Source organism: Calonectris borealis, chromosome 12 (genome assembly GCF_964195595.1).
Source record: "Calonectris borealis chromosome 12, bCalBor7.hap1.2, whole genome shotgun sequence".
Taxonomy (NCBI): Eukaryota; Metazoa; Chordata; class Aves; order Procellariiformes; family Procellariidae; genus Calonectris; species Calonectris borealis.
The window spans coordinates 8310821-8319864 of NC_134323.1; positions in this window are offsets into that span (position 1 = coordinate 8310821).

The following is a 9044-nucleotide window of genomic DNA, read 5'->3' on the forward strand; positions in this document are numbered from 1 at the left end:
ACATGTTAAAGAGAGAAGCAAACAGGAAGTTGTGGTAGGTTGGCCCCCGCCAGCAGCCAAGCACCCACACAGCTTCTAGCTCACTCTCCTCCCAGCAGCAGGATGGGGAGAAAATAGGAAGACAGAGGAGCAAGAAAACTTATGGGTCAAACTAAAGACAGGGAGATCATTCATCAGTAACTGTTGCAGGCAAAACAGACTCAACTTGGGGAATTTAACTTAATTTACTGCCAGTTAACATAAATATTTAAGTATTGATTTGGATGTTGGGAAACAAAGAAGACAAACATTTACTTAGGGAAAATACCAGGCTTAACTCGGTTACTTCACTGCAGACATCTCTCCTCCCTTCCTTGTTATTGCTGCAGGTTCCACTCAGACTCTTCAGCAAGCCAACGAGTAGTGCAGGCGGTTAAGGCCAGTGTACAGTGGCTTCTCTCTGCCATTCCTTGTTCCTCACTCATTTCGTATGCTCCGCATGGGTCCTCCACAGGATGCAGTCCCTTCAGTGATGAACCTGCTCTGGCATGGGCTTATCCACAGGCCACAGTCCCTTTGGGGCCATACTGCTCCAGCATGGGCTCATCCATGAGCCACAGTCCGTTTGGGGGCATGCATGCTCCCCACCGAGCAACTGCTCCTCTGATCTTGTTGTTCCTTCTGTTCCCTCCTTCCATGCATTCTTCTGTTCTTTCTTAAATATGTTTTCACAGAGGTGCAACAAACTCCTCCAAATGGCTTGGCTTTGGCAAGTGGTGGGTCTATTGCCAAGCTGGCTGGAAACAGCTGTGTCTGGCACAGGGCAGCCCCTGAACTCTTTCCACAGAGGCCACCCCTGCAGCCGCCTCTGCTACTAGAACCTGTCATTTACACCCCATACAGAAGTTAGCAATTATTAGCCTGCTACTGATCTGTAAAGATCTAGAGAAAATGAGGACTTATCAGGGGGCTTTCCTCTTAACAGAGAGAACTTGTTTGCAAAATCAAAAGGGGATTTCTGAACCCATTGGTTATGAATAGCAAATGAAAAATAAAAGGAAAGACAATAAAACTTTTTTCTCCAATTCATGCCACTAATATCCATCCAGGTGGTTTTTTTTCAGAACTTGGAATAGTAAAAAAAGTGGAGAGAAGTTTTAAAAAAGAAAAAGAATAGCAGGTTGTCCTGAGGTTAATTTCATTAATATAAAAAGGCTATCTCATTCACAACCTGCTTTTTGTTCTTTCCTGTTTATTCCATCAATGCAGTAGTAATTCCATTTAAAGACAATATTTAAATGTATTCGACTATGTCAAGGAACGAAAGAAGGCTTTCGAGGGTTCCCTTCAAAACCCCTTTAATAAAAATGGACTTCTTAAAATCATTTGGGCTGTTTATAAGACTGTTGACCTTCTTTCTTTTCTATTTTTCTCTGCGACTCATGGATCACTAATGATGGCATTTTCACCAAGCAGCAGTGACATGCTAAATTAGACTATATCCTTTTGGCAATTTAACAATGAGCATTAACTATTAAACTTTAAAACCAAACAACATCATTGATACAAAACTAGGAGTTTTTCAAAGGAAGATAATTAGAAGAAGAACAAAAAATCTTTAATGCTGAATTTTTTAATAAAATGGATGCAAAAGTAAAACATGACAGATGAAGAAGCCCAAAAGACACACAATTTAGTAAAGTATAAAATGCGAACTATTCATTCCTATTTATCACTACAACAGGGAAATGTCAAGGAGTTTTAATGCTTAATGAGGCTATCAAGCTTAGAATGCACCAATTGTAACATTTTAGCTAATTGGCTACAACATTTTTGTCTTCAAAGTCCATCCTCTGCGGCCTCTTCTTCCTCTTCTCCCCATCGAAAATGGCAGTGCAAAAACTCTGAGCATCTTGCCTGGACTAAATTACATCTTTTACAGTACATGGGGTAGTTTGTGTGTTATTTTTGAAGAAGGCAGTTCAGACAATATTTCAGAAAGGATTTTTTGCTTTTGGCATGGCTGACATTTGTTTTGATAGATAATAACATAGTTAATATAAGCAATGGTGGAACAATAATTAGTTCAACTTCGTGAGGATATTGCTTCACCTTTTATACAACCCCACATTAAACAAAAAAAGCTTTGCTAGGCTGTCCATATCAGACATATAGTATTGATATCAGATTTACAGTGCAGAAAAAGAAATTACTGGCATTATATTAACCAATATTCTTAGAGATCTTTAATCTCAATGTAAAGTCTACTCTTGGGAGCATGAGGGAGGATTAAGCATTTCTGACTTGCTTAAGCCAGGAGTTATTTTAGTCACCTATGTCTGTAGCTTTGGTACACATACCCCGCATGACCTTGTGTTAAAAACAAGAACATAGGGGTAACAGGGACACAAACCTTTTTTCACTGTGACTCCAGAATGAGTGTTTGCCATAGAATATATAGCCTAGAATATATGCTAACTGATGAAGAACATGAATTACCACACAGACTTTCTGCTTTTCTTCTTTATGTAGTTATAATTTAAATGCAATGCAAATGCATCATCATCTTTCCAAGTTTTACATCATCCATTGAAGCCTACTTTACGTAACATTTTAAAAACATATCCACAGATGACTGTGAGGCTTCTTTGTAGGTATCTGAAATTGGTGTGTTTCTTTTGGAAGCTACTAAAGTAGGTCATGTAGAAGAACATCTAGCCTAGGTGTAATTTGCTACACAATAGCTTATACAGGCTGATACATTGTGATATCCAGAAAAGTCAGATAAGTCAGACATAGGTAAATTTCAAAGCTGTACAGAATGATTTTGAAGATATTTGATCCACAGGAAACTTCATACAGAAAAACAAGGATGTGAGCCCAATTGCTCAGAGTAAAAGAAACCATAGGCACGTCTTTCTAGATCATTAGGTTTTTAAGATCAGGAAGTCAGACAGCAATCTCTGTTCAAATCTTGAATCTGCAAGATTTAGATTAAACCAGACAAGCACACAGCTAGTTACTGCTTTTCTGGCTCTATTTTTTTCTCACAGATATTAAATAACTACTTTAGAACTTCATGTTAAGATTATCTATTTAATTTAACATCTCTTTTTGGAAAGAAAGTATTTCCTAAGTAAAATAGAGGCAGTCCTCACCTAATGGGTGTCACACATTCCATTTGTGGACACTATAGGTTTGGTTGTGTTTTTTCTATTCAGTTCTGGAATAACTACTGTTAGAAAACAAATGGTTTGCATACAGTAGTCAGATGAAAAAATAGTTCTTTTAGAAATGCTCTTAAGCATGCTCTTAAGTCCATTAAAGTCAAGGGACTCATACTACACTTAAACGTTTTCTTATATATTCATGTATTTAAGTATACATGCATGTGATTTTCTGGATCAAGAAATGTAAATTGAATTTGTAACTTGAGTTTCTTTAAAACAAATGTAATGGATTAAATAGTTATTATTCAAAAACAAGATCAGAGAAAAATCTGATTATCTGATAATTCCGAGATAATCTGTTGGGGTTTTTAAATCAATTTTCTTACCGCAAGTTACACGGCTTTAAAAAAAAAGGCAAAAACTTAAGATAGAGTTCTTGCACCAAACAAGAATCTCTTTTTGGTTCCACTAGTTTTCTTTGAATTATCTTCCTGACAGTAGATGTGTCAGATAGCAATGCTTATTTTGACTGAAGATTATCCATTCAGCACAAGCTTAAATTAAGACAGTAGGGAACATTTCATCTCCTCCCTCTAAATAATGCTGCCCCTTTAAATCCCAGTAAATATGTTTTATTGGTATTAGACCTCAAAAATTAAAAATATCCCAACAAAAAAAACCATGCTGAGTGATTGATACATATTACCATTGTTAAGAAGCAGCTGACACCAGCTGGCCTCATGCTTCATCCAACTTGCCCATTAAACCTGCCTCACTGCTCTGAATGAGTTTATATAGCAGGGTCTCTGGCAAAACCTTGGAATGCTGTCAAGCCACACAATCATAACTATTCAATATAGTGTGCATAATTGTATCAGCAGGGAGAAAAAAGATTATTATTATCACTGAAGAACTAAAAGGTACAGAGCTTTACTTGAATGTTATATAGTAATAGTGTCTTTCAGATCATCCTGGTTGGCAAATGTTGATCCTTTCATATCCACAGCTGCTAAGCTTTACTAGGTTGCAGAATGACAAGTGTCAAAAAAAAAAAAAAAAAAAAAGTTGGAGAGAAAAAGGGGCAGGAGGGGAACAAAACTGCGAAATATGTGCAGTTGATTAAGTGGCTGAAACCACCACTTTTGTGTTAGGCATTGATTCTCACACTTTTTTTTTTTATTTATTTGATTGATGACAATGGTGTTTCATGTCAGCTCAAGCCACAATAATATTTTACAACCATGTTTGTGAGAGCTGAACTAAATGAGAACAATTGGATCAGAAGGCCCTCAGTCACATTTCTTTGATTTAGTGAAGCAGGAGCCTATCTTTATTGTGCTGTTGCTAAAACCATCAGTAATTAAAGCTGAGTGCTTAAATCTTTGAAGTTCATCAAACAACATGCCCAACATGCTTGTTTATTGCTAGAGATGTGCTAAACCTTGAAGTCAGCCAGCCCAGCAAAAGCAGTCCTCCAAAGATTTGAAGAACCACAGGAAGTATTTGTTAGTTAGAATAATTTTAGAGGCAAAATATGCCCATTTTCTTTAAAATACTATTCAGCAAACAGCTCCCAAATTGTTTAAGAAATGCAGAACAATATGGGTTTTGGTGATGCTTCCCCGATAATCTTCTGCGAAAATGGAAAAGTATTACATCCAGAAAGTAACACCAATTAAAAGAACAATGAGGTTCTGATAAGAAAAAAAAAATTAGCGTATTTGTAGGTTCATTCCCATCCAGCAACACTTTTGAGGAATTTACTTAAGTTTGAAAAGGACCTTAAGAATATACTTAAAATAAAGCACGTGCTCAAAAGATTTGTTGAACCAGGGTTCAAAATATTGCTTTTAAAAGATAGTCCAGCACATTTCAAACTTTGACTTTAATAGCTTCATTAATAAAGAGGTGATGAGCTGTGGTATTATTCTATTGCTAGTTCTAATAACAATGTTTTCCCTTAGAAAGCCATGGTTGCTATTCCTTTCAAACTGTATAAAAAAATATTAACTCATTGAGTTCTCTCCCTTTACCTGAACCAATCTTCAGGACCTAGTCTCTCTTTTAACATTGACTTGAATTACAAAAAATTTCACCTATGTTTGAAAAATATGCTACTTTTGAAGGTCTCTGTAACTCACCAGTACCTGTCACTATAAGAGATTTTGTGATTTAATATTTTTATATATGTAAATGAGATAATTTATTTAAATAACAAACTGTGACACACTAAATTTGTCCTATGGAGAAGTTCCTATTAACAACTTACCTCCAAGGGGTAAGACTAAAGTTCAAGTCTGATTTTTTTCCTTACTCCAACAAGAACAGCATGTAGCACAAAACTTAAAGCTCAGCAAAAAAGCAAGGTTTCTTTTGGCTTTTGCACCTTTCCTGTGCTACAATGAACTTTTAGTTCACTGTATTTTTGTCAGCATCAGTGGTTTTCAAAGGACACTAATCAGAGAAACTAGTCTGTTCAGCTGTAAGCTTGTTATTTACATCATATGTCTCAGTGGTATAGGATACTCCCTTCCCCTGGTGGTCATGATCTACAAGAGAATCAGGTCTTAAGATCCACTGCAAGAATAGCTAAGATCACATTAACAGGGATATGAATAGCAATTACCTCCAACTGTTTGGTCATACTTTTTCAAAACTTTCTAGGATCCAGTTGAATCTGGTTTCTTACCAAATTTTAACATTTGACTTTTTTTCCCTGCCAATTTTTTCTTGCTTCTCATGAAAGTACATTTTTAATTACTTTTTGAAAAAAGTGTCAGTTTCACAATTTTGTATATATTTATAAAATACTCTTTTTCAATAAATGTCAGTAATATAATGTCTGAATAATGAGTAATATAAACGTTTTACTTTCATTTGTTTACAAGTGTTAAAATTATTTCATTTATTTTATTTTTAATCAGCTATTGTCTTCTTACGATGTAGCAGTAAGGACATACATTAGCTATTATAGATCACATATAAAATTATGAAATTATAAAGCAGAAAAAAGAAAATATTAATAGAAAAATAAATTTTCTTAAATATCAAATTTTCTGAAACTACTAAAATATTTTCTTTTATTCAGGGATTTCCAAAAATCAATACACTTTCACAAAAATAGTGTGTCAAAATAGCTTTTTTCCACAAAAAAAAGTGCAATGAGAATTTTCTGACCAACACCAAGTATTGCAGTTGACGATTTTAATGGCAGAATATCATTGGGATTAACAAATATGATGTTTCTGTAAGGAGACAGTTTTAGCAGAGAAATGGTTCAAGGAAGGCCCAAACTCTTTTCTGCTAAAAAGAACAATCTGTTGCTTTCAGCAGCTGTTTTTCAATAGGACTCTGGGGTGTAAATGTTTGAGGTTTCCTTAGAGCTTGTTGACTGACCCCAGTTTAATGTTTTTCTTTAAAACACAACAATAGCAGAAAGGTTCTGTTAGTCCTGTTTATGCTAACTAATCACTTAAAACCAGATTCTGTAATGCATTAGAAAATACACAACAGAGAGGGTTGTCACAGTGTGCCTGTGAGAACACTATAATAGTCACAGGTCTTTTTCTCCACCAACTACAATGACTACATAATAGTCCAAGAATTCCTAGTCTTCCGGACAAATGAATTTTTCTTTTGTATATAATGCAATGTACTATACACTACAAAAAAAGTCAGCACTGCAGGTTCACTTATGAGTAACATTTACTTCCACTTTTCATGAGAGGACAACACACCGACCAAACAGAAGTCAGAAAGGCAGCCCTACTGCACTATTATAGCAGTATAGCTGCTCTCTGTACAAGCAAAGTACATCGTGCAGCAAAATTATTTTGTCAAACTCAGGGGCAGCTGTGCTAGAAGAAAAATGTATTTTAATAAAGTCACTGCTTAAAATATTTAATTGGATAACATGAAGTCAACTGTCCTAAATAGCTGAGATATAATTAACTATGTATCTAACAGCTTGAAACAATAAAAACAACATTTATTGACTGCGTTTGTTAACCACTGTTTTTTCACCATACCCAAGTTAGTAAAAAGGCAATTTAATACCAGCTGGTATGCGCAAGATTTAGAATGAGGTAGTCAGATAATGAGAACATTGAGTTGTAGTTAACATTCAGTAATTCATATGAAGAAACAAAAAGGAGTGCTTTTTTTGCCAGCAGTAGATTCTTTTGATGAGCAACAGACTGTGGAATTTTAATTTTCAGGACACCGCACACATATCTTTCAGTACAAGGACTCTCCAGCAGAGCATCCTGATCTGTTAGAAGTGATTTTTTTTATCCTGATGACCAAAAGCCTTCTCAGTATAAATGACCGCCAACATGTTCATTCTGAGATATATCAAGGTCAGCTCTGTAATGTGAAGCATCTTTCTTAGTACAAACTGAAAACATTCAAGGTTTCTCTATCACTTTCAGGGTAGTTGTGATGCTAATTCCTATCCCATTCTCTTTACACAATAAATATTCCCACATCTGTGTTGTCAGACTTGTTTCTGTAAAACAACAAAAGGCAGAATTTAACCACCTGTCAGAGACTAAATCCCTAAGATTTCCAAATATTAGCTGGGGATGAGCATGGAAGATGTAATGAAAAGCTGATCTTCTCACATCAAGCATTTAGTTGGTGGATCTGCAGGGCTGACTGTTGGTTACACAGAATATCTAGACACTACGGTAAATATGCTATAGACTTTCCGATATTTCTAAAGAGAGAAATGACTGATCCAGGCACCAATTTAGATGATGCATATGCAATTTTTGTGCCTTGTTTTGTGTTACTTAGAAGTCACTGTGGACATGTAGTAATTATGTAATGAAGTGGGGTCCCTGCGCTGTTGCTGCCCTGAACTGGCATGTAAATACACAAAGAGACTAAGAAGAAAGATAGCCTTAAGCAGTAATCACTACAGCCAGTAAACCCTGCCTTTTAGCTGTTGTGTTTATACTGACCTGGGTTCTGGCACAGGCTTAGCTGGTGTAAACTCAAGATGGCTCTGTGACGCATTTCTCTGCAGAGAGATGCCCTTAGTGTGCTTGCATTTCTCCTCTCTTTCTGTAAAGTGTAGTTTTCATTGTGATACAGCAAAGACTCATTCATATTAAAGGGATAAGTGTTGTCTTGACAGATAAATAACAATGTAGGTATCCCAGAGATCTATAAAAATCATTTTTCTTAATTTCAGTGCAATAGCTCATACTGATATAATGAGGCAACTACGTGGTCTTTTGGTTGTGTACTACAATAAAAAAAAAAAAAAGAAACCCATCGTTAAAAGAAAGATGGAGCTTAGTATGAGAGATTTAGAAATCTTGTAGAAATGGGATGGGGAATTCAATTATGGGTTTAACCCAATCAAGTATTAATAAGCCATGACTCACTGAAGTGCTGTGGAATACCATAAGATCATACTGTTATGATTGTTATCACTTCTTTTTAACATTTAGGTTTAGTCTTAATGTTTATCATTCAGGTTCCCCAAATAAGAGAGAAGTCATACCAAACACATATTTAGGGATTTCTGTATAGTAGGTGATTATGCCATTCATAATCTTTTAAAAGATACCAATCACTTTTACTAGTTAGACAGAAGTTACTAGTTTAAAACCTAAAATTCAGTAGTTGCAATAGTTAGCAAGACATACCACTCTGGTTGTTTTATCATACTAATGCCTTATTTGCTGAATTACATAAATATAATACCCTGGGAAAAATTAGTATATTATAAAATATTCTGCTTTATCTGGCAAAAAGGAGAAAAATGTATTGGAGAAAAAGGCTTAGCATGACCAAGAACTACTTGCAGTACCCAGTCAACGTTAGGCTTTACTGTTATCTCTACCCAGCGGCTTGACCAGTTGCTTAAAGAACCTTGTTTTTTCA